General features: G+C 45.9%; 1 protein-coding gene across 6 annotated transcripts in view; it reads left to right on the top strand.

Annotated features, from left to right (window-relative positions):
* Positions 1-26,019, top strand: part of LOC136715001 (disabled homolog 1) — a 105,049-nt gene that overhangs the window by 31,348 nt on the left and 47,682 nt on the right. The window lies entirely within an intron of this gene.

Below are 26,019 nucleotides of genomic sequence, written 5' to 3'. Positions count from 1 at the left end.
TTATTGTTTTCTAATCTTCTTCTCGAGAGTTGTGCCTCACAGCTTGACCTGGCGTTGGATCACATTGGCCTGAACAGTCCATATTGGCCTGAACAGTCTCTGTCACTCACAACACCGATATTCTCTTGTGCAGCAATAAATATATGAATATAGATATGTTATAAAAATTCAATCTGCACAGCTGGGGTCAATAATCTTGTACATGCGTGTCTCATTGGTGTGCATCCTTAATTACACGTCATCGATTGTGCTTTAATGGGGATTCAACATTCAACCGAATCAATTGTAATAATTAATAAACCCTTTATGGGGGAAATTGTGTCAGCAGGCCCAAGGAGGGCGAATAATGAGTACAAGATTGGAATATGATTTGAGCGGGGCAGGACGGACACTCGTGGGACTGCGGTTAATGAATACGGATATCATTAACGCATATTAAACTGTGAAAGGACTAATGTATTCAGAGATGCCGTGACGAAAGGACGAGGCGTTTGCTGAGTGCCTATTGACCTGGCTTTTTAATTACGAGGAGTAAATAGCTTCCTGACTGACTAAATGACTGTACCTTATTGTGTGGGACGAGTTCTGGGGGTCTGAGGTGACACCACGCCTTTCTACCTGGCAGTGATATTCTCTGCACCCCATAAATATACCTTTACCTTCGTCCTGAGGTCTGAGCGAGAGTCAAACCTCTCAGGTGCAGAAGAAACGCCGTCTCTGTAATTCTGTCTCTCCTGCACACTTTGGAGCCGCGCGTTCGGTCCCAGTCCAGATGAAACTGCGCAGGGACAGAAACAGATCACTGCAGCTTTGTGCCATTTATCAATATGTTGTTCCAGTTTTAAACCGTCGCTCCACTGATTTGTGTATTTATGTATTTTAGCCATGACTAGAAATCGGCACTAGTTTCCACAGTTTTGCTGTTGCCACTGGTGGATGTGCCTTTGACTCCCCCTCAGTCCCGTGCGGCTGCAGGTTTACAGGAGGACAGCCTCGCACTAGGCACTGATTAGGAGTCGGGTAGGAGCTCAGAAGCTCGTTGTGCCTCCTGCCCCCTCCCCCTCAGCGGCTCAACAGCGCGAGCCGGGTAATGGCAGAGGTCAGAGGTTGCTGGCGGTGGACGGCCTGATGTGAAATTGAAAGGAGATTGATTCACAGCTGTACGTCCTGTCAATGACACACTGCTCTCTAGTTGGAGATGACTAACATCAGTCCTGGAGTAAATTCAGACAGGAAGCCTTTTATTAAGGAATTTGGTAGAAAGGATCAGCCCCTATTAGTCCTTTCTGCTGTTGCTAAAGGAGACCCACGTCTGGCGTTTCATCGTTACCCTGAACTGCATTACTTATAGACGTCTCCAATAAGCCCATTCATTTTTCTTATTCATTACTACATTATTCATATGTGGGGGTCAGGTATAATTGTACAGTACCTGCTGGGACAGACACATTGCCTTCGCATAATGATTCATTAGTAAAACTGTTCAACCTTGCCCACAGTCGAAATGATGAGCTGCCATCCGCACTGCTCCCCATAGGTTGTTGTTAATATGCTTATATATCAACACAGCTCCATGTATACTTTGTTTGTTGATGATACATATTGTGTGTTCTTTCATGATCAAAACTATATTAAATAAACCAAGAACAGATGTGTGGTGTCAGTGGAAACGTTTGTAATTGTGAGATCAAGACATTCAAGACATCAGGATTTATTTATTTTAAGTTTATTTTGGGGCGTTTTAAAGACAGCAGTCATAGTATTTCAGAAATAGATTGTACTTAATAAAACTAAACATAAACACCTACTATTTTTGCATGATCATGAAATTACTAACCCTTTTGATAATCTCTCTCTCTCTCTTTATATACACACATATATATACATATGCACAAACAAACATTGGACCTCATACTGTACCTTGTGGAACCCCTTGGGCAATAGAGTCTGAAAGGAGTGCAATAAACATACTGTGAGCGCTGCAGGCCAAAACAAGAATCAAGTACATCCAATTATTATAAAAGCAGTTGCACTACAAAATGCCTTTGAAAAACAATCTCTTACCTCTTCAAAGCAGTTTTTTTGTGTGTTTTTTCTCTCGACAAATGTCACACAATGTTTTAAGAAACCAGGCCCTAATTGTTTACCGTCCATGAGTAAAAAGGCGATAACAAGCAATAATTTCCCCGCTGCTGAAAGCTTTGAAGTTCTCCCAAATGGAGTCGCTTGTAAGGCAAATTGAGATTACAGTAATGGATTCTCCAGCACGCATTTCTGTCCTCCGTCCTCGTGAATTTATCATATTGTGTTCGCCGCGCACACGTCTGCAGAGTGGGGCGCGCTATGGAGATAAAGTGGGCCTTAATGAAGCAATGTACGCCATTACTGAGTACATGAATTGATTGCTTTATTTCATTATGGGGGCTGCCCTGCAGTCTGCAAGAGGCTGGCATTCGGAGTCCGGCTCTGAGTTGGTCTTGCCTGATTTTGTGTTAGTTTCACCAAATGCAGTGGAACGGGAGGGGACTTGAATCCTGCAGAACAGTGTAGAACCGGGAGTTTGTAATGTAACAGGAGAAATTAATTACTGGATGGCTGTTGGACTGAAGGAAGTGATCGTATGTATTCAGCGATGGAGGGATGGAGGGTGGAAGTGTGTCACTGCATGTGTGCATAAGTGCGCATATACATATATTTGCGTGTGTGTGTGATGTTGATGTGAGAGTGTGGGGTATGAATTGCCTGTTGCCTCGTGTGCAGGAGGGAACCTATTTATCAGAAAGATCAAGAGACCCTTGTTTGCCCAGAGACGGTGTCTACATAAGGGCTAGGGACTCTGTGTGGTATGTTCTCCTTGCAGGTTGTTTCAGTCTATGGCTAACTGGAGTGCTGTCAGGGCTCCCGAAACACATAATCATCTCCAAGATTAAGAATAGTAACACATGCTAAAACATTCCAAAACAACATGTGTCACGCATGTACCAACAGGCGAGGATCGAGCTCTTGGGTTGACTGATGTCTGTTCTTGTTTTATCCTTGCAGGCAATGAAAACCAGTGCGTAAAGTATATAGTTTTAAAGATATATATATTGAAAGGAAGAAAGAAAGTAATTTAATGCTGAGTGGGATTACTCTCCTATCTCACCCGTCTATCCTGTAGCTATAATACTAATACCCACACTATAAAATCTTGAATACTGTACTTTGCAGAATATTTTATCATTAAACGGTGGCGGGTTCTATTAATAGGTGTGTGAAAAGCGGCCATCGAGGATCCGTCTCGATGCTCTTAGAGGCGAATTCTGCGCTGGTTCTTCCTTTATGAATTCCTCTCGCTCTCTGATGAGCTGCATCCATGCTCCAACACGCGGCCCCCTTTCGACTTTTCAGCTGCGGCTCAGTGATTTACGGAGCCCCCCCCCCTTTGAGCGAGACTTAAGCTGCTTAGTGCGCCCAGTCCGTCCAGAGGAGCGAGGCTGGGGGAGAGCATGGAGGAGCGATTCTGGAGAGTGCTGAACCCGGGGTCGAGCAGCAGCCCCGCGTCCGTGGAGATGGCCTTCGAGTGCAGGTTTGCTGATGCGTCTCATAGGTGTCGGTACACCTCACTCCTGCGGTGAGGAGCCAGGGGCCACACTGTTCTTCTGCTTCCGGTTCCCACAGACAGATTAAAAACAAATCTTGGCCTCGTTATCTTTCCGATCACCACCTGAAAGGGCAATTTTGGCACCGCTTTAAATCCCGGTCCGTAATAGTGTTTCTTCATTGTGATTGTGATGTCGTGTGTGAGCAATTTCAATGCCAGGGTGTGTAACCAGGGTAGAGTCAATTCTTACCTGGAGTATTCATGAATATATGCAATAAAAATCATAATAATCAGCCGAGCATGTGATTGGTTGTTCCAGAACTTCACCTGACCAATGACAGCTCCGTTTCAGCTGAAGACGTTCTTTGTGTTGCGGTGACCAGCATTGACAACATCGTAATAAAACACAGGACCATGAAAAACCGGGACACACGATTTTATTTTGTACATGGACACTTAACGTATATATATTTAAAAAAATCTTGGGCGGTTACAGGAACTTTCTGGTGTGTTTGTGTGCACCTCTCTGGGTTTAAACACACATTTGCCCATGTGTGGGTCATACTGCGTGTGTTTCGGCGTGGAGGGCAGGACCGTGTGGAATTGGACATCTCAGGGTCCGCAGCACGGCTACAGATCCCAGGTAGGGTCATCCCAGTAAGCAAGTCTCCAACATCTAATCAGAAGCCAGAACTAATTACCATCCTTCATCTCGACTGCGCTGTAATTATGATTCTAAGAGGTTTTTGCTGGAGGCGTTTATTCTCCTGTTCATTTTTGGTCTTTTTTATTATTAATTTCCCCCCTACTTTGAACACTGGAAGTGCTTCTCCGTTGGTCACAAGACACATTGTTACTGGTAATAGATACAGGCCAACCATTTCATACGCAGGGCCCTCCCTTTCCTCACACAGCGATGATTTATACCGGGCTGGAGGCTAAAGGCTTCATTGAATAATGCAGTTGTTACCCGACTGAGACGTCTGGACACCTTATATTGGCTTAAGCCGAGAATATTTACTGAGGGTCTTTCAAATGCATTAAAGGCCAAACGTGTTATTCAGGCAAGTAATGGCTTTCATTCTCCCTCTCCTGCTGTCTTGATACTCTGGTGCGACCTGCAATTGAGTCAGATAACGGCCTCAATCCCCCCGCCGTGGCACAAACAGCCATCGAGAAATGAAGAGCGGTTCTGTCGGTGGAAACGTACGTAGATTACATCTAGATTATAACGCCAGCACCTTCGCAATGAACTCCGGCCAGCGTTCACCCCATGCTGGTGTGTCTGTGTGAACTGCTGTGTGTGTGTGTGTGTGTGTGTGTGTCCGGTGTCTGTCATGTGATCTTAGATCCTCTTACTTGAATGTCTTTGTTGAAAAGGAAAGGTCAAACAGGGCTGCAGTTAAAACACAGGTAGATATCAGGAAGACGAGTGAGGTCCCCCCCACTGATCTGCAGAGCAGGAACTCTTATTAATGTCCTGTCTCCCTGTGAACCACCAATGAAACATACAGTGAAACATTAAGATACTAATTACGTTTCACCCACAGCAATGCATAGGTGCAGACAGAGAGAGAGAGAGAGCACGCAGGGGCCAGTGCAGTGTGTTAGGGTGTACCATGTCTCAGGGTGTCGGGGGGGAGTGGACAGCAGAGCAGGGATGCGTTGTGTGTCTGGAGAATCCAAATACGTGTTTCCAAACACTTTAAACTGTGCCGTGGCTAATCCAGTATGCCAGACTTGGGTCGCAATGGATGTTTTAAATGTGTAATTAATAAAGTCCAAACGGCTTCGGCTTAATTAAAGGATCTGGAGCGCAGGTTGGGGGTGGGGGGGTGGTACTGTGTAAGCAACACGAGCTTGCCAGGAAAAATTAAGCAAGTATGCATTGTCTTAGAAGAACACGGCTCGGAAATTTTAATTAACGTTTGGTGGGAAGTGATACACTATCAACAAGACGCACGGCGAGGAGTGAAAAAATAAAAACAGTCTGACATTTGCATGATTGCTCCGGCTCAGACGTCCTTAATATAGCTTTGGTAATGATCCGCCCTAATGAAGTTGCGCGTTGTGCGACGTGCTCTGTGCACAAACAAGTCGCAGCTGCCTCCTGCGCCGGCACCAGTCGGCACCGCCTGCGCTCGGGCGCGGCACATGCCTGAGGAGCCTCGCCAGCAGATGCATTACCTCCGAGAGCAGATCGTTGAACCTGGGACAGGACACCTCTGGACCTGCACTGCGGGGCTTCGATCCAGCCAGGGCTGTAATTAGTTAATTGACTGCGCTTCTGGAGATCGCTCTAATTTATAGGGCTGAGTTGGAATGAGGAGTTCTGCTGAGTATCTTCCACCTACGATACAGTAGCACAGATGTGTTCACCCAGATGTGTAGCTAAGGCTGTCTGCCATGTTTTCATAGTTCCATGGCCGTTGTAAACGTCCCGGTGCTGCTCGATAAACGGATGAGCCAGGGTGGACCGCTAGCCCCCACAGCGGTCATTCTGTTAACGTCCTCAGCTTCACTTGGATACAAAAGCAATTCACCTTTGAATAACTTTCAAAAGTATGTCTCTGTTTAACACAGGGCCATTATTATAAATCGCCTGTGGTTTCTGAATGGGGCGACTGGTGAAAGAGCAGATTAAAATCCCAGAGCAACCCTGTGAGAGTCAAGGTGTGTTCGTGGAGGGGCTGCTGAATTGGGGGGACATTTTTGTCAGGGAGTGTGATGCCAAAAAAGAAAAAAGTTTCTTCCCCTCCCCCAACTCTCCATTTCTCTCTGAGAACCCTGCGCAGGCCCCTGGAATGACAGTTCCCATCACGTTCCTGTCAGTCCACGCGGTATCATATTGAATTGTGTCACCGAATGGCAACTCAGTAAATAAAAGGCGCCGAGGCGTAAAACCCCACTTTCGCGGCTGTATTAATATGACATGGTATCGAAATGGCTTTGCGTTCTGAAACAGCTATCGTCCGGCTTCTCCCAGCGATTCTGAAATCAGGTTCTGTGGTAGATTGCTTTGGGAGCCAGATAAGCATGAAAATAAAATTGTACTTGATTGTGTGTGTGAGTGAGTTGACTCAAGTGTTTTGTGTGTACATTTGTGGGCATGCAGTCCTTTCTCCGGAGGTGTAATACACCACCTGTCTCGGTAACGATGGACAGCTCTCTAGGCACAGAAAATATGCTTTTATGGACGATGGATGTCTCCCTAAGTTCACGATTAATGTTAAATTGCTGCTGTTCAGTCTTAAAAGCAGTCAGGTGACCGAGCAACCGCCGTGCCGCGAATTATACTCAGACAATGTGACTTGCAAGGAAAAGCATGAGAGCTGGTGGTTTAGGATTTCTGTATCGCCTGTGATAAGGGGTTTCATTCTGCTTTGCAAAAATGTGGAAGACTAAAGACCTCAATCCCCTCATGCTAATTAAAGCTCACTTACTGAAGAGAAGGAGAATAAAAAAATCGCTGGATATTTAATGCTTTGAAATCTGAAGTTACTGAACTTTTTGCTTTTATTTCTCCTCGATAAAATATGAAACTTAAAGGATAACCTGGCCTAACCACTTCACATTTAGGCATGAAAAGGTGTGCTAATGATTAACCGTACTGGTATTTAAAAAACTAAGTGGGATTTTCATGAGCGATATATGGGAAAGCTGGTATTTTTTCTCATATAATATAAGCCCTGCTGGCCCCAGATAGACCTGGGCAGATTTTAAAATTTCATAAGGCCTCCTGTGAAGTCTTTAAGAGGCTTTGAATGCAGTATCATGAAGGGTTGATATTGGCAAGGTGTCCACTCTGCCGTGGGCTGCGAACCTCGCTGTAAAAGTCCATAAACTATTAGCATGAAAGATGGTCGGTGGCCGGCATCTTTTATTCATCGAGCCCTTGGGTGTGAAGGTCCAGGCTGGGGCAGTTTGGATGTAGTAGGTACAGCATGTCAAAGGAAGAAATCATCAGAAACTTGATCACGTCTGCTTTTAATCTCACCCACCTGGCCATTTGCAGTAGTTCTTCTCCGTCTGCAGGTGTGTTTGAGAACATGAAATGCTGTCCACCTGAGGATGAATATAAACCTGGGAAGTGTGTACAGCTTCCAGTTCAAACCCAGGTCCTCAGAGCTGAAATCTGAAGCTGTTCACTTTGGTCTCCTCACATCATGCTTTGCAGGGACTTCATTGTGAATGAGTTGCAGATGTGGGGAGAGTTTAAACCTGCCGTAGAACTCCAGATTTGGAGGGTATCTTTAAAGTGCACTTTGGTATTGTATGCATTGTATCCATTGTATGGTAGACCCCCGGGAATTGGGCACTCACAGGGAATTCAGGATAATCTCACAATGGACGTGTCAGTAAACACCTCCAGAGGACCTCAAAGTTTAGTTTTTTTTCTTTTTAGTTTTCTTCTCCTGTGTGTTTTTCTTTATCTTTTCAATCACGTCTCCCAGCCTCTGTGTGCTCCACCATTCTTGTTCGTCACCATAAAGGTCTCCTTCAGCCTATTGATGGGATTTTTGACTGCATCGCTAACTCTGGTCTCCATAGCAACTGTTGCTTCTCCCCAACAGTCCTTTCACGCACAGAAAAGCAGGCTTGCTCCCTCACACACACACGAGCTCTCACAAGAAACACACATTTGCATTTTCTTTGCGAACATTTCGACAGCAGAAACAACAGCTGTTCCTTGATGAGACTTGCATATGTATATATATGTATATAAAGTACTCTTGTGTGTGTAACCTTTTACAGCTAGTTTCTAAAACTGTGAACTTGGTTCCAAACTAAGTCTTATAGATTATATTATATATAATAGCAAATACTGTATCGTATTTTATAATAGTGTTATATATTCTTTCCATCTTCCAGTCCCTTAAAAATGCTTTATATCATGACTACCTTTGAACTCTAACCAATGCAGTTTAAAAAGACGGATTTACACATTTCACTTCATGGCCTCTCAGCTGCAGGTGTCGTCAAACGGGAGCTTCGGAGAAAATTCCCCTTCCCCTCTTCGTTTTTTAAACACTCCTTAATTGTGTAGATGCAAATGACTGTGAGACTCTGATCTCCCTGCATCTCATTCCCCAATATCTATTACGTTGTCCTTGTAATTATCGCTGCGGCATTGTTGCACATTCTTGCGTGTGTTCCTCCGTTGGGGTGAGAGAGCCCCTGAGATCGTGCTAATTATTCAACTGATGATATGTCTCTCCGTATTTGTTCCGCCTCTCTCGTCCGGGATCGGGTTTCACGTCCGAGCGCGATCCGTACGCTGCAACTCTGCAAAATCTCTTGTTTTTCCTCTAAATTAATATATATTTTTTCTCCTGAGGAAATACTGTTGTAGCAATCAAGGCGGAAAGCATGTTCTCTGCCGTAGTGTCCGCATTCAAATTTAATGTAGTTCCTGCGACCTTTCTCTTTTCCGTCTGAGGTTAGCAATCATCCATCAGATCGGGGGCTGGTGGAGCAATTGCTTTTTTCCCCTCGCCACAGTGTGTTCCAAATGTATTCAAACCCCAACATTTATTGATGCCAGTTAATCAGATATCTCTAATTGTGTTTACCACTGCTTAGTGTACACTGACTCTGTAATTGGTGCCATCATTAGACCAGCCTTTATTTTGTCGGAGGGTTCCAAGCACAGCTCTCGCACAGTAATTAACAGTCTTGATTTAAAATGTGTGTAAATGCTATTAGCATACATGCAGAGAAGGAGGCAGATGGCGAGAACAGATTTGCCCTCTTGGTGTCTTTACTTCATGCATTGCTATGCCGCTGCTCCTTAAAACACAAAAGCTTGAAGGAAGAAACAAATATGTACATTATTGTGGCTGATCAAAAGCGCAAAGCAGAGGGGCAGCACGGCTGAGTCTTTCTTTGTTCTTTGAAGTTTGAAACCCATCTTTAAAGTGCTTTAACTGGTTCCTGTACTTGATAATCTGTTTTTTACCACAAAGACTGCAGTGTTGGTGTGTGTGTCTTTTTTATGTATTCATGTCAGTAGGCATGAGTACCTTCTAGGAAATAATACACTTAATATAAGTAGCACAGTTTCTGCTCTTGCGAACTCAGATCTGACTCATTTTGTGTCAAACCAAACCTGCTTTACTGTGTCCAAACTCCCAGAAGAACTGTTCCCAGTGAAAGGCCTGTGTGAGCATCTTGCGCCCCAGCTTTGATGCTTTGGCTGGTGTGAGGGCGTCTCAGAAGATGGATGGAGATATAACACGTAAATCGTAAGAGGATTCGGTCTTGGTGTTTGTTTGCCTCTCTAATTCCCGAGTGCAACACAGGCTCGAACACATCGCAAGGAAAGGGAAGAGAAACGGGGAAACGAAAGACGCCGCTGTGGAAAACCACACCGGACTGCGAGCGATATTAATAACACAACGCGAATTAAAAAAACGGAACACGCGTGGTTTTGATTTACTCCTTAATCAACAGAACATGTGCTGTAGCGCGGCCCGTGTAATTGTTTGCCTGAGTGTCTTTGTGGGTCCTAGACAGATGAGGCGGCCGGGGGAATCATTTACAATTCTGTACGGATCGGTCCTTAGGGCCTGTTTACAAGCCATTCTGTCTGATCTCGTGTCAGTCTGGAAATGAAATAGATACCTCCACAAGACACTCGGGGCGCCCAGGCAAATGGAAATGCAAATATGAACCGGGCTCTAATTTAACGCAGCGATGGAATAAATAACTAAATAAATAGAGGTAAAGGATCTGAAGACCCCGTGTCCTCTACACCCTGTAAACATGACGCTGGTTTGTTCCCCTTTGTCTACCGGCCTAATTGCCTTAATTAATATAATTCCTCACAACAGATTAAGAGGCAAACACAGTTTTGTTTGGCGGCGTTGGATTCTGATGTCGATGAGCCACAACAGTTTGGTCTTGCGGAGGACTGCTGGACAGGAACCAACTGAAAGCTGCGTCCATGCCGTAACAATTATGACGGTTGAATTATCACCGTTTTTGAACCAAAGCCCTGATTATCTTCCTGATTCAAAAGAAATTTGACTAAGCATATACATATATATAATTTAAATTGCTTACCTAGACAAGGGAATGCTATGAAGTGATTGCAGGGTTTCTGGAATATACTGTGAAGCGTCTGTATGGTCACAGATGGAGATGGAGCAGCTCTCTGTTGTACCATGCAGACCCCAAGGTGACAGGATTCATAAGGAGAAAAAACAGACGAGATAGTATGAGTATATGTTGAGTATATATGTGTCTGTTATTATATATACGTAATATTACAACAGGCAGAGACAGGCACACAGATGATTTCCCATTAGTATTCTCATGAATTAGCCCTGCGCAATCATGATTAATTATTACAGCTTAATAGGAAACACCTCCCACCTGCATATTATGGTGTGAAAACATGCCGCTACATATTAATAACTGCCCCTCTGTCCGTCAGCACCCCCCATCCTCATTTCGGAGCACTGTGAGGCGTGTGCCCAATTCTGTGGACAGAGCGGAGAGGCTGACATGTTGTGGTCTCGGGATGGCACGCCGCAGAGCACTGGCTTGTGCCAGATTAATTTCTGGAGGGCCAATTATATACCACCTAGTGCCACCTGTCCCCTTCTCTGCTGTTGGAAGAGTCTGGCAGAGGCGTGGCTGTAAAAAGAACTATAAACCAAGAAATTCAGCGTAATTACGATTTTTTTTCCCATTTCCGGTGACGTCATCCTGGTTGTGTCTTTCAGAGGCATCTTACTCGTGGTTTATTTCTCTCTCCCCATTCTCAGCGTGGTCGTTCCCATCTCTCCACTGATTTCATCCCAGCATCGTCTTCTGCCGAGGGACGCAATGTCCCGTGCATGCATACGAACATTGTATTTAACTCAATAAACCCTTATTAAATCCGCTTTAGTGTTATATTTGTAACATATGACGCCTAATTGCATTTATTGCTTCTCAGTTTGCAGTTTATTTGGCTTTCCACACAAATAAATTAGCACTTGACTGTAGCGTGTTTACATAAGTTAACATAAGGTATCATAAGCACGAGGGCTTAGCCGTGGCGTCTGCTTGTTCCCAAAGATATCGGAGTTTCCCATTGCTATAGCATGCAAATGAGCAGAGATGGCAGAATACTATTCAACATCATCAACAATAGGAGTGGAGGTTGAGGGAAGGATTAGCAAATTGGGAGAATATGATTTTTTAAACCTGCTTGACACAGCTCAGTAGACATGGCCCTGGCTGTTGGCCTTCATATCCGTGTATGTCTGTCGCCGAGTACACAGTCCTGATCTCCCGGCGCCCGACGGCACGAGAGGCGATTGTAACTGAAGTCCCGAACACGCAGAGCAGAATGAGAGGCAGATTTATTCTGGGCAGGAACGTCTGCTTGTCTGCTTGAGCATGTAACAACGCGTCGCCCGCCCGCTCTCCAGTCAGGGTCCGGTTCACTTGGCTCACATCAAGGCATCGTGCCGGAGTGTGTAGAAATCGGCAAAGATTAAGTAAAACAGGCCTGACATTCACAGCTGGCCAGATGGGGACATCTCTGAGTCAAGGAACTAGGCCCGCTCATTCATCTATAATTCAGGACACTTGAGAGTGGCTCAGTCTTTCTAGGCGGGGAAAATCCTCTGCGTTGCGCGAGGGAAACGGATAAACCACAACGGTTAGCAAGATAGTGGTACTGGAGAATGAGAGAGAGAAGTCATTGCCCCACTGAATGAACAAGACCTAAGATGTCTATAATATTGGAATAGCCTGTGGTAGTATTTTAGCAAAGTGGTTGCCGATAAAAACATCTATACGTGTGTTAGGTGTTGATAAGTATGATAACAAAGTATTAATCGCACACTTTAAAACCATACCAAGCTGCCTGCTCCTCTGAGGGACCTGGGCTCTTTTGGGTTTGCAGAACCTCAGCCACTCAGCTCCCAATTAAGGGGGTAGGACACTGTGATAGCTCGGCTGCCCACACTGTAGAGCCCAGCAGAGGCCAACAGTGCACAAGGCCATTTCTGCAATTTTTCCAGTGCTGTACTGTGCTGTAAAGATGACCCCCAAAACTGAGGAGACAACACCAACTGGGAGGAGCCACGGATCTCAATAAAGCGAATTAAAACCCATGCTTTGTGCTTCTCACGTCTGCCTTCCACCCCTCTTATACGATTGTCATCAACAGAATGTAAGGTACAGATTAAAATAAAAAAATGGATATGAAAAAAAAGAAATGGACCAGCTGATTAATTACCCATCATGAGAAACATATCACACAGAGCATGAGAGACTCGTTCACACGGATCCGTGATGGTTTCACAATCCACTCTGAGATGGAGCCGATAACACGCGTGTGTCGGTGCGTGTGAATGGCACTGCGTGGCCCGGGACAGACAAGCCGGGCGAGGTGAGCCCGCAATGCTCTCTCCCAGGGGTGTCATCGCCCGGCGCGCTGACGCACCCATTTGTTAACAAAGAAGAGCCAGCCGGCTAATGAGCTCCCGCGGTGCTCTGAGCAGGCAAGGTATAACTCAACATCTTGATTGTTTTTGCACGGCTACCCTTTATGAGTCACTCTGCGTCTCGCTCCTTTATCTTATCTGTGGCGGGATGTGGAGGGGATTTGATAGCCCTGCAAGAGAAAGCGATAGAGAGAGAGAAATGTGCAGGATTAATTATTTTTCCTTTCTTGACGCAGGGAGCTCGGCCGCTTGGGTAATAGGGGTCTGCAAAACACAGATAGCGGGGAGGACGTGTGGAAATGGCAAGGCCGTTGACCTCTCGCCACGTGGTGGAACTGTGTTCGAAGGAAGGACAATCATGATGAATTTAGACACTTATATATATATATATATATATATATATATATATTTCAGTGGCAGTAGACCTCACCTCACATGCTTTGGCAAAATCTCCTCAATATAACATTCTATCGTATTTTATTGCGGGGAAATAATCTCTACTTATCAGTATCTTTCTTTAGTGCTTTGAAAAGCAGAAAATCGACGCCAGGGACCTTGGCTTCCTGCTGTTTGCAGCTATTTCATGTCCTGCTCTCTATCTGTGTCACAAAGTGCACTTCGGGTTTGTCAGACATAGCAGTGAAATATTCATGGTTGCTGACACAAAGACGGCAGTTTTAAAAGACGAAGCAAAATTAATATTTCCTTAGTAAAACACTAGATGCAGACCAAAGTCTCGCATTCCTGTCATCTGAATGGCCCATGCTGTGTGTTCGTCTGGAGTATTGTTTTCCAGAGAATCGGATATTCCCTCGCTCCGGGCTCTGGGCAGGTGTGTCCGCAGTGGCCCTTCTCCTCGTTAATTGTGTCATTAGCATTTCAGATCTTATTAGGCCTGGTCTGTGCTCCCGTGACCTGATAAATAGGGTCTCTGAGAGGGTATCGACACCGGTTTGATTTCTCTCTCGTAGCCATATTGGCAGATAGGATTGCAAACTAAAAGACACTTGTTTACATAAATGTTTATTTTCTAATAATTAGTAAAAAAAAAAAAGTAAAAGTAATAATGTCCTAAATCAGAGCCTTTAAATTATTTTAACAGTAAGGGTTTAAAGTGAAGTATACAATTGTTTAAGGAAATAATCGTCTTATTAAGGAACCAACTTTTTATCAGTTACACAATTTAAAGATTCAAATGTAATCAAATTACTTCAATTAAAGATTCAATTAAGTAGCTGAGATCTCAGTTGGAACAAAAACCAGCAGGGTCAGTGTTCAGCCAGGACCAGGATTGAGATCCACTGAACTAGGACATCGGTCTCCTCATGTCAGGATTGACCTCATTGCTGGTTAATATCTATGGTCATTCCTCTGGCTGGCATCAAAGGTTTTGAAGAATAACCAACTTTTCTAAAACCACTATTAAAATAAAGGTAGCTGAGCTTCCATTGTGAAAATCTGAAACCAGGCCAGGTCTCCACTGTCTGAGTGTGTGTTTCACCGCGGTTATGTGTGAGAACATCTTTCACTCCCGTTGTTCGTAAAAGCGGCCAGCGAATGCAGCTGTTAACCATTAGCTCCGCACATCCAGATCGGGGCTTGATCGAGTCTGCAGTAATTGTAGTGACACGGGTGCACTTGTTTCTTTATCAGTGCAAGACTTGGCAATGTAAATGTGCTTCACACTTAAACACATCCTGCCCGTGTCACCTGTCTTCACTCGTCCGGGTGTGCTGTGAATGTACCGGTCGTGTAAACCTTTGACATCATTTGTTAGGGAAGTTAGCAGTTAGTGGAAGTGCATTCATCTTTTAGTGTGTCTGTGTGCCGTACCTATAGGTCTCACTGCGTACATTTCTCCCTCAGCTGCCCGGTTCTACTGCAGTTCTGCGCACGTATGATCTCTGTGTTTTCCCTACAGATCCTTTAGTGTTTGGAATGATATTTCGGGAGAGTTTTTCGAGACCAGTGCTTGGTAGACCTTCATGAAGCCCCCGACACCATGACAGTTGCCCCCATGCACAGTCACTTTAGTAAAAAGACTACTATAATGTTAATGATAACAGTCGTAGCAAGACAAAAGCAGCCTCAAAGCTCAGTCTGATCAATCTAAACCTGTACTTTATCATTGTGTTACATGGCTAACTGTTCAGAGCAGGTTGAAAGGTATTAATGCCCACCCCCCATGGAGTTCGCTCAGGAGTTCAGTGAAATCCCTCAAGGCTTCAAAAGTGACCTTGATGTGGGAGAACAAAACGCTCCCGCTGCGGTGCTGAAACTCTGATTCTGCCTCCATCTGGACCGCCACCCTGCCGGCGCTGGCGTTGTGCAGTCCGGAGAATTAATATTGCCATGAAAAATATATGATGAATAAGATAATAATTCAGCAGAGTCTGTTTTCTGTGTTTAAATGATCTTTACTGAATAGAATGCAGCCCTGCCTCCTGACAGATAATTGCTTTTTTAATACGTATATTTATTAATCAAAGTCTTTCACATCTTGTTGTCGTCCGGGCGGCAGGAGAATCTCTCAGCTTCAGCAGAACGATTGTTACCCCAAAAGCCTTGCCTTTATTTCACACCTTGGTCGTCATGTTCCTCCGTGTTCCTCCCTGCTGTAATGCGGAGAAGAAGAAGAAGAAAAATCTGTATAATAGGATAGATAAAAATTCATTAGCTGGAAGCAGCTGATCTGGCTGATTAAATATTAATTGTGCATTCAGCTCCGCTTCAATCCATCTACGCCAGAGCGCCGCGCCTTAACAAAGGATTTATCTAATCAAATCGGACATCGTCTCGATGTTTACTCGGCTAAAACATGAAGTCTGAGCGCAGTCTTCGGACCATGTTCTCTCGGAGTTAATGTAGGAACTGCATTCACCTTTAGAGATTGGATGTGCCCTTCAGCGGCCAACCGTCGTGTGAAGAAGCTTTACCACGATGACCTGTTGGACTCATCTGTGTGCTGAAGGAGATTAGGAGGTTGTGGTGAAGCCAGCAGTGTGGATGTTAAATGTTGAAAAACAAAGCAGACTCTCTTCGGGTGTGGGGATAGTGGTGGACGGTGACAATGACCTGGATCTGTATCGTTGTGTCAGTCCACATACGAGGACGCCCTGCTTCTAGTAGTGTAGACATCACTCAGGTCTGCAGGGAAGTCCACACGTAGCGACAGCAGAAGAAACCGTTTTTATGATGTGAGGAAGAGGTGGCAGACAGAGTGTTTAGAAATGTTTAGAAATAAAATAAAATAATTTCAGAAATAAGTGCCCAGACTTGGGGATAGAAATTAAATGTACTACGTTCCCTATCTCTTGTTAGACCCCATCCTCTCCCCTGGGTCCTTGTGATGTCCTCAGGACGCCACAGCCACCCCCCCTCCCCCCCCCCACACACACACACACCTCTGTGTTGCCCTCAGGGAGAGCAGGGGCACACAAATCCATAATTCTATCCATCTGTGTTTAAATATTTAGCACTGCTCACATCCGCAAGATAATTGAGCTCTTGAGCCTGAATATGCATATCAATGGTGCTTCCAGAGCCACCCAATCATTGATCACTCTGTACACACCGATCTTTACTCACTCATTAAATTAACTTCTCTATAAAGCCTGGGCACGCGCGTGTGTCCACTGAGGGGTCGTCTCTCCAAACAGAGGAATTAAATGGGCATCACTTCCATGTCAGGGTGACACATCAGTTGCCACGTCACTGTGCCGGAGAGTGATCGGCATGTTGTTTAATAAACTGCGGTCGAGCGAGCCTGAAAGCAGACCATGAGCCGGAATTAATCCGCAGCAATTAAGCATGGTGTCCCCCCTTTGTCTGCCCGTCTGTGTGTTCTTGTCTTCCCTGACAAACAAGTTGAGATAGTGACTTGGTGTGTGATGTAATTCTGTCCGCTGTGCCGACTGACGGTGAGTGACAGGCCGTGACCACCCTGCTAAACCCCTGTAGTTGTACCCGTCCCGTGCGCAGGTGGTCCAATCAGCGCCAAAGCGCCTGCACAGCGTGTCCTATTGCCCCGGGACGGCTGTGTAATCCTCTTTGGGAAGCCCTGCCACCCCGAGACCAATTTCATCTCCCTTGTTTCTCTTGCTCTTTCTTTCAGATGTAAATGAAGAACTGGCCCCAAATTCCGCCTCTCTCGATGTCCACTGGATTGTTTTGGAGATTACTTTACAGACCTTGGCGCCTTAGCCAAAGCAGAGAGAGAGAGAGAGAGAAAGAGAGTGTGAGAGAGAGAGATTGGGATTGGGATTTTCAAGGAGACATTCAGGAAACTGTTTCGATCCATTCCCCATCAGTTTCATCAGAAGAAAGTGAGGGGGAACCGATCGAAACAGGGAATGAAGCACAAAAGGCTTCAAAATTGGGGAGGGAGGAGAACGGATGAGCGCACAAATAGACAAAACCAGAAATAAATAATTCACACGGCTCCTGAATCTGAAACGCATCCTTCAGCAGCGTTGGCAGAATTGCAGCCGACAGAGTCCTCTGATGAATAAACTCCGCCGTACCAGCACGTCACAGGAATACCGAACAGCGCTCTTCCCGGACGCGTGCCGCTTTCATCCCCAAGTCCTTCACTTCTGCCGCTCACTACATCTAAGGGAGTGGAGTTTATTTTTTGTTTGTTTATTCATTCATTTTGTTTGTTTTTTAATGCCCCGCCACAAACAGCATTTTAAACGCCGTCTTTTGCCACAGTTGCAGATTGCGAATTCAGGACGGTTATATTTGCATCTTTCTAGAAATGCTACATTGGCTTGAATATATATACAAATATATGCCCAGCTATTCCTCGTGTCCTTGTCCTACGGTGTCGGATTCGACCCTTTCTGTCTCCTGCAAACCTGATCCACACCCCCATAAATAACCGATGGACCCCACAACACCGAAAGACCGTTCTCCCTGAGCTGTGACTCGTCCAGGGGAGTGGCATGAAAGAGCCGACACAGGTAGTTGTGTTAGCTATTGGGTCCGTGTGCCAGTTTGGTTTCCTGTGTTCCATTTCTTTTGTTTTCCCAGGGTGCTTTACTAGAACGACACTTAACACACTTTTCCCGCTGGGTCCATGTCCAGGCCAGTGGCTGCCGGGAGCGTTCCTGAACTCCTAGGTGAACACGCGGTTGCCAGACGCTGCAGTAAAAGACAGGGGCTCATGTGTGGATGATGTAGATGCATACAAGATGCTCAAGGACTCGCCGACACTCATCGGTGCAGAAGCGGAGAGGTCATGCATGTAGTCTAACCATTTCCTCCGCACAACTGCTATCCCATACATGTTCTTGCATATTATATGTGCGCAGGGATGAACTCTAAGAGACAGCACTGCCACAGTTATTCACGTCTCATAAAGGATGCCAATCATGGACCATTGATAAAATGATCTGATAAATGATTGTTTTGTTAGAAAGATAACGGGACATTTTCTGCAGCTTCACAGAAGGCCAATTTGTTCTACAGCTGCCTTCTCAGAGCTTGATCACGTAAGAGTGAACAAGCACATCATGCGGAGAAATAGAAAGAAACGAGGAAGGAGGGAGAGAGCACCGGAAACTAACGATTTATTACCCATGAGTAACGTATCCTTGTGACTCATCCCACAGCAATAAAACTTTATTTTTTTCCCCTCTTAGTGTTATTATTTGTGTTGTTGTGAATCAGCAGCAGTGGAGATCAGTAGACTGTAAACAGGGCGCCGGGAAGAAATAATTCAATCCCGCTGTTTAAGTCTTTTTAATTATATCCTCTGTGCCGGCTTGAGTCGAGGAGATTAATTTGGTGTAAGCTGTTTTCAATCATCGCTGACAAATGGCGCACACCTTGCCGTCCTCCGGGGGGCAGCACACGCCGCAGCGGGTGAGGGATGGTCCAGTCTGGCACATGCAAGGGCTTCAGGGCATCACCTGTCCGTCCACTGCTGTACAGGTGCACCGAGACAAACGCACAGTGGACTGGGGAAAACTCACAGGCGCAGGGGTGCCACACGGACAGGGAAGATAATCTGGCACAGTTTGAGTACCTTTACATGACAGTTAGATTTGCTGTATTGTGTCATTTGTTGTATGTGTGTGTGGTGGTGTCTGTGTAGTTGTCAATGTTGCCTAACAGCAACACACACAAATGTGTTTTTAATCCTTTCATGCGCGCTGGACCGGCAGTGAATGGCACCAGAATCGTTCTGTCTATTGATTTAGCTGCGAGAAATATGATGCCCTCTAGCCCTGAAATACAGATGCGCTCTTATCGTGTTTTGCTTGTTGTAATAAAGAGTGATATTCCAGTGCCATCTACACAAAGTGGCTTTGTCTCTCTCATATGGACAGATGGGTTAGTAGGTAGGTAAGTAGGTAGATTTATAGACATTTCATTAAAAAGGCATTTCAAAATGTATTTTCCATTTCCCATTAGTGAAATTATACACACACATATACAGGTACATTTAAAACCTTCAGCTGTTTCTTTATGTTTCTTATTGCTCTGAAGTGTTCAGCAGTGTCTCCTCCGTCACGTTTCACTCTCAATTCCCCCAGACAGCTGCTGTTGCTCTGATGAATTGAAATTGAAACGCGCGAGTCAAAATGTCACCCAAATGGAAACCTAATTTCACTAGGGGGACAACAGCTGAGCTGAGTGGGATCTAAGGTCCTGAGACCTCAACTCGACATGTCCCTCCCGCGGCTCATCAGACTCAGCCGCAGTGCGATCCTGGCCTTGTGAATCGAGGGCAGTCTTCCCTGTGTGCACCCCCGCCCTCCCCCCCGCAGACCTATCAGTGTGTCGCATCCGTCCCCTCCGAGTGAAGACGAGAAATGGATAGAAGGACACACTTACTTAATTGCTCTGTCGGGTGCAGACGGAGACACGGTGACAGGAGGAGAGAAATCGTTCTCCTGGCCCGACTATATCCTCCAAAACCGTAGATTTATGGCGACTCGGACGCATCTCGAGCACAAATGCATCACATTCCCGCTCTACAACCAGAGTGGATTAATACCTGTGCGTTGCTGTTTTCCACCACACCAATCACAATAATGTGCCGAGGGGAACGCGGCCACTGGGTTGAAGGTTTCTGTGGGAAATATGTGCATAACACTTCTCTCTACCTTTCCGCGTTTTATCTGTAACCATTCTGGTACTAGGAAGCCTTTAATCACAGTAATGGTGGGACAAGAAGTATGTTGTTGCGAAAAGATGCCTTTTGTTATTAGACGAATTGGGAAATGATGTTCTGACGTTGTTTACTGTTATTGATGCAGGAAGTACAACGATAAAGTATAGCTCATTATAATCAAATGTGTTTATTTAATCTTTGCTTTTAATTTGTGTACGCGTTCTTAACTCCATGACACGGCATTATCATATATATTGAAAATTACCCACGATGTGGACTGGAGAGCGGTGCGTGCGTCCACAACAATTACACAAACTCTAATGATCTACACAGCGCCAGCTATAAATAACAGTGTGTTTAAATTGCATATGAATCCCTGGGGACTTCTACCCCATGGGGAATTAATTACCCATTGATTCAACATTAATAATTCAAAGGCAACAAAGAGGAGCACAATGAGGGGAAAAAATAAACACAAAAAATCTGATCTATCCCTTCAAGGGCGGCGGGTTTGGATTCGGTGTCTCAGATAACTGATGTGGCGAAAACAAAACAACTACGTAAATAGGAGATGGTGTCGCATTGGGAAACCAGAGGAAAGTCGGCCAGCTGTTCTTCAGCAGGGGCGTCTGCGAGAAACAGGGGGTGCCGGGAAGCGGCAGCGATCGAGATCCAAAGCGTGGTGCTTGCCGTAGAGCTGTTTGGTTTAGTGAGGTGATGTTTTGGCGTACAACGGCACGGGGAATTCTCTGGGCTGCTGGGCGTGTCTCTACTGGTCTGCCTGTGGCTGGCGTGTCGGGAAATGGATGAAGAAGGAGTAAATGTGGAGCTCAGGGACACCGATCTCCTTTTCCCTTGTGTTTACTTATTTATTTAGTTTGTTTGTTTGTTTGTATGTTGTTTTCTCACATCAATATGCACAGTAAAGTGATGCAGAGCCATGCACCTGCATCAATCCAACCCTCCCCCTGAAATATCAGAGGCCTCTTACTGACACGATCAATAGGTGCTCTGGGCTCGAACCCTCACTCTGGGCCTCAGTGGCTTCCGGGTCGTCTGGATTTGGGATCGAGTTCTTCCTGGGATATAGATTACAGAACGATCTCTCGGGGGAAATGTCGGGTAGTGTGATGAGTGCTTCTCCGTTTGCTTTATTTAATACACTGAGTTATTTTGTCGCATCGCTCGGGTCACACCACTATATTACCGGCGGTATGAGGCTGCCGCCGTTATTGAGAACAGCCTTTGATACGCGGTGACATGATTTAATGGGTCTCTGTGCTGCAGAGCGGGCGCGTGGCTCCCCTGGACCCTTTGTACTGTTTCACCGCCTTAAATTGTCCTGTCATTCAGGACATTGAGAAGCGTGTTTATCCTCCGTCTCCCCTCCTTCTCAGAGCGGGGTTTTCAGACCCTTTCGATGCTGCTGGGCTCATAAATTACTGCAGGAAATTCTCCCCTTTCAATCTCCTTCTTTATCCTCAGTTATAGGCAAAGAAACATGGCGGAGCTTTGATTCCTGAGTAGTTACTGGCAAGAGCTTAATATGATTTAAGGAAACCTGTCTCTGACTCTGTCACTCCTCTACCGTGCTGGTAAAATGGCAGCATTGCCCGTCAATATCTGTAGGATAATATAAAACACACTACATCAGTACTTTGGGTTTTTATAATTATTATTTTATATCATGTTTCGGATGGTGTTTGTTTTACATCAATTTATGATGGAGAACAGGCCAAGGAACACCCAGAAAACCCATCGACTTTGACCTCATCGTATCATAGATGTGTTGATCACTGCCGTGGGATTGGAACATGTTCTGCGTTTCCGATGCCAGGATTTCAGCCCCTAGGAAACTCGGGGTTAAAACAAACCACAGCAGCCTGAACAGAGCCAAACTAGCATGGAAAAATACGATTGTTCTGCTTCTATTTCATCCTTCTCTCGTTTACCACACGGGCTCTAATGCCAGATGAGAATCTCTGGCCGCGCATGTGGAGAATTCCCCGTCCAGGTGCCGTGCGCGGGAATAAGCTTCTCTTCTTTGAGGGCTTTTGGGCATCCCACGGTGTTCGGCACGTGCGAGAGACCTGCCTCTGAGATGGACTTTGTTCTCTGTAGGTGAGCTTGGCTTCACGGAGGGAAGAAAAGAAAGTGCCTGCTTAGAAAACCATTTCCACGGCCCGTTATTTCTCCCACACAGTGCTGGCAGCTGTCTGCGGTGGCCGGGTGATTACGGTGTCTGTTTCACAGCGTCTGCTACCTGCCAGAAATGGCCTGAGGGGTGCGGGGGGTGAAACCTCTGTAGCTCTCGGCACCATGTCACTGTGCTGGATGTCCTCAGCATCCCTGGAAAAGATTGTCTTGCTCTGACACATAGACCTGTACAGAGAATACATTTTATTTATTTATGTTTGTTTGTGTGTTTTCTTTGCTTTAACCCTCATCCTCATTCAAGGCATTGACTTTTCTCTTCCTCTTTCCTCCCTCATTCTTGGAAATGACCTCAGTTTTCCAGTCCAGCGAGGTATTGTTTGAACCCAGTTGGTTTGTGGTTCTCCTCAAAGTTTATTCAGTATTCCAGGTTTCGTTCTCTCTCTCTCTCTCTCTCTCTCTCTCTCTCTCTCTCTATATATATATATATATATATATATATATATATATATATATATATATAGTACTGTGAAATTTCTCTGTACATGTTTCGCGCTTAGATGTTGCCGAGCATATCAGGGAGTCCTTTCTTTCCCCGTGTCGACACACAGGTGCGTTTGAAGTGGTGTCAGGTCCGTGTTACGATGAAGATTGCCTCTGACTGATGAGAGATGTTCTTGCGTTCCTCAGGTTTTTTTTTTCTCCCCTCCCATTTTGAAAGGGTGTCGAAACACATACAGGATCAAAGATGGAGACACCGCAAAGCCTGCCACACTTCAATACCCATTCTTCTCTTCCTCGTTGGGCTTTTTGATATCTTTCTTTCAGAACAAGGCTGCTGTTTATGTCGGGGTGTGGTGAACATGCCTCTCTCTGGAGGGTACGTGCGGGGAAAGCGTTTATGGGTTTCCGAGATGAAGCGGTGCTCGGAGAGGCTGGGCTCATCTCACATTAGCTTCTGTCACACCTGACGGTTGGCAAAGAACAGGCTGGCAGGAGATGAGGGACTCTAGGTGGTATTGTGAGTAAAACGCACAACATTGTTGCAGGATTCGGAGAAGAGGGACAATAATAGATATGTCTTAAAATAAGTAAAGTTATCTTGAAATGCAGTTTGAGATGAGGGATCGTTTGGTCTGGTCTTCACATCCAGATATCTGAGACAAGCCAATCAACAGCAATCAATAACGACATCAAAATTGTGCCCAACATGCATGTGTAGCCAAGACAGTGAGAGTGTTTTACATATAAGTTAAGAGCGATTCGGGTCTGATCTCAACCCCCTGCTGCCCCCGAGAGCTACGGACAGCAGGCGATGAGGAAGCGTACAGAGAGTGTGGTGAGACAAGGCAGGAATGTCACGCTGTCATAGAGATGTGACAGGGAGGACAGCATGGTGAGAGGGACGGCCCACAATGGCTTCCGCGTCCCTCGGGGGATTGCTGACCGCAGGCGAGCTATTGACCGGAATGATGCCGCAATTACACGCCTGCGGTGACTCTCAATGGCAGCCTTTCACGCAGGGTTTGTTTGCACAGACGGGGGCCCTGGGAGGCAGTGAGAGCTCTGTCATTCGAGTCAACATCTTCACAATGACGGAAGTAACCTGGGCTGGGGTACGCCTTGAACTGCGTGCCCGTGGCTGTGGATAGTTCACATGTCGCTGCCACGACGCCATGTGGAATAGCTCTATTCATGAGCAATCAGAGCATTCGCACCTTCAAGAAATCTGGGGGGGCGTGGGAGGTTTTTCTGTGCTGTACAAAACAAATACAGAAAATAACGACAAGTAAACATATGGTGCGGTCAAAGATCGAGGTTTAAATATAGTTAATTATTGTCAGGAAAACAGTGTCTTCCTACTATTTAATATGTATTTATTCTCTTCTGCACGATGCATTACTCTATAACATATGGCTGCACTGACACAGTCGCCGTGTTGTTCTGCACTGCTTGAAACTTGCGTCACCGTCACCCGTTCCTCCTTGCCGTGCCTCGGCCTCAGAGCTTCCCAATGCGAATGACTTTGCAAACATATGGCTGTAACTGTGCCCTTTTAAACCGGCTCGCATATAAATTCACTCCCAACTTTGCATTTCAAAGTTTTCGATGACCCCGAGAAACTCGACTTTATCTTGTACCTGTAATTAGCTTTTCCGGCAGTTTCCGATTCCACACCGTTCTCTCCACCGGTCTCTCATACCTCCGGACGGGGCTTTTCAATTAAGCGCCGCGCTGCGCAGTTGGCTGCGTTCTCTGACAGAGGGGTTAATGATCGTGATTCGGAGAGAGCTTCATCCTTCTTGCTTTGCCAGGTGACATGAATAGGGCCCGTGCCGCGGAGCCGTGCCACTCTCTTACCCGGCACCTCGTTAATTTCACTTTATCACAAAGAGCTATTTATCTTGATGCCCGTTCAGCGCCAGGCGAGGTTTCGGGAGTAAATCATGATGGATGGGGGGGAGAAGACGGCTCTTTGAAAGCCGACGCGGAAAGGGGGCGCTTTGATGTGGCTGCAGTGAAAGTGAACCAGCTTTCATCCCCCTATCGGCAGATTACAGGTTTGGCATCGTAAGAGCGGGCTGTGTTAATACTTCACCTCTGAAATTGGCGGGGAAGGAAAGCCGCCTGGCTCTGTGTCCTCTGGGCCCTCCGAGACTTGCCAGACGTGTGTCCCGTCCCATAGTGTGCAGAGAAAGTGTCTGCATGTGACTGTCATCTGAAATATGTATTAATATTATTAGTAGTAGTAGTGGTAATAATAATATGTAAAATTTATAGAGAGAGAGAAAGGAGGGAGCGAGAGGGAAGGAGAAGGAGAGAGATGGAGGGAGGGAGAGAGAGAGTATTATTATTATTATTATTATTATTATTATTATTATTATTATTATTATTATTATTATTATTATACTACTACTACTTATTTCAACGATGCCCGACACATCATCAGTCAAACATAGGACTGCATTGCATGTGTATTGTGGTCGAACAGAAATGTAGAAAATAAGATTGTGGATTCAGTCACTCAGTGATGCAATGCACAGCAACAGCAGCGAGAGAGAGGGGGGGGTGGGAGGCACAGGGCAGCAGTGGGTGATGCTTCAACAGAAAGCAATTAGTAGAATTAAACTCAGGGTGACGCAATGCTCTGGCACCGCTCGGCGGTGGGGGTAGAGGGTGAATCAGCACCTGAGGCGGCTTTGCACAAGAACAGCCTCTAAACCACTTCCTCCCGGCCTTGTCCTGATCCCATTCTTGCCCACCGTTGTGGCTTCATTGAGGAATGAAAGAAACTAAACTGAAATAAATAATACCTAACGTTCAGCGTGTGAGAGCCCACTTCCACCACGATCGCCGAGTGCGCCGTGGCTGAATTCGGAGTTCAGAGTCGGCAGCTCTCCCAGCCCTCCTGCGGTGACAGATCTCTTGGCGTGGCTCCGGCTCCAGCGCTGGCCCGTCTGAGCGTGCCGTGAGAATCAAAGTGACAGGACAGTTAAACTGCAGCAGCCGCCATGCCGAAGCGGGGCACCCCGGGGTTGTACCGGGACTCGAGCTCTGGCAGAGATGATCCAGTGACTTCTCTCGACCGCGGCCCCGGTCCCTGTGGAGACGGCTTTGCTGAATCAGCTGCACCGGCGCTCTGGCTGACTTCTGCCCTTCCTGTCCCCCCCCGCCGTCTGGCCTGTCACTTATCCGTGTCGGCGGATGCCACA

This window comes from Amia ocellicauda, chromosome 19 (assembly GCF_036373705.1).
Source record: "Amia ocellicauda isolate fAmiCal2 chromosome 19, fAmiCal2.hap1, whole genome shotgun sequence".
Classification (NCBI taxonomy): Eukaryota; Metazoa; Chordata; class Actinopteri; order Amiiformes; family Amiidae; genus Amia; species Amia ocellicauda.
The sequence above is the reverse complement of the archived record's forward strand: the minus strand, read 5'-3'. Positions and strand labels throughout refer to the sequence as shown.